Genomic DNA, 340 nt, shown 5'->3' with positions numbered 1-340 from the left:
TTGTGACTTCAGCTCTTATGGTAGGAAATGCTTCGATTTCTGTCAATATTTTATCATTTAATACAAAAGTGCTCGAGGATATTCTAAAATTGTATGCTGACCTTTGCATATTCCTGATGAACAATAGCGGCTAACATAGGCAAAGGAAATGAAGTAATTTATGTTTGTAAATTGCGCCATGAGTGCCGAGTCGTGGGCAGGTTAGCTAAATAATTACTCGTAGGTCTGGCAGCCATTCCATGTGATTGTATACAGGACTGATGATTATAAAAGCACACAAATCAGATAAAGTTAACATAATCATAACATCATTATTATCCTCGTTGTGGTAAAGATTTTC

This window comes from Penaeus monodon, chromosome 21 (assembly GCF_015228065.2).
Source record: "Penaeus monodon isolate SGIC_2016 chromosome 21, NSTDA_Pmon_1, whole genome shotgun sequence".
In the NCBI taxonomy this organism is placed as follows: Eukaryota; Metazoa; Arthropoda; class Malacostraca; order Decapoda; family Penaeidae; genus Penaeus; species Penaeus monodon.
The sequence above is the reverse complement of the archived record's forward strand: the minus strand, read 5'-3'. Positions refer to the sequence as shown.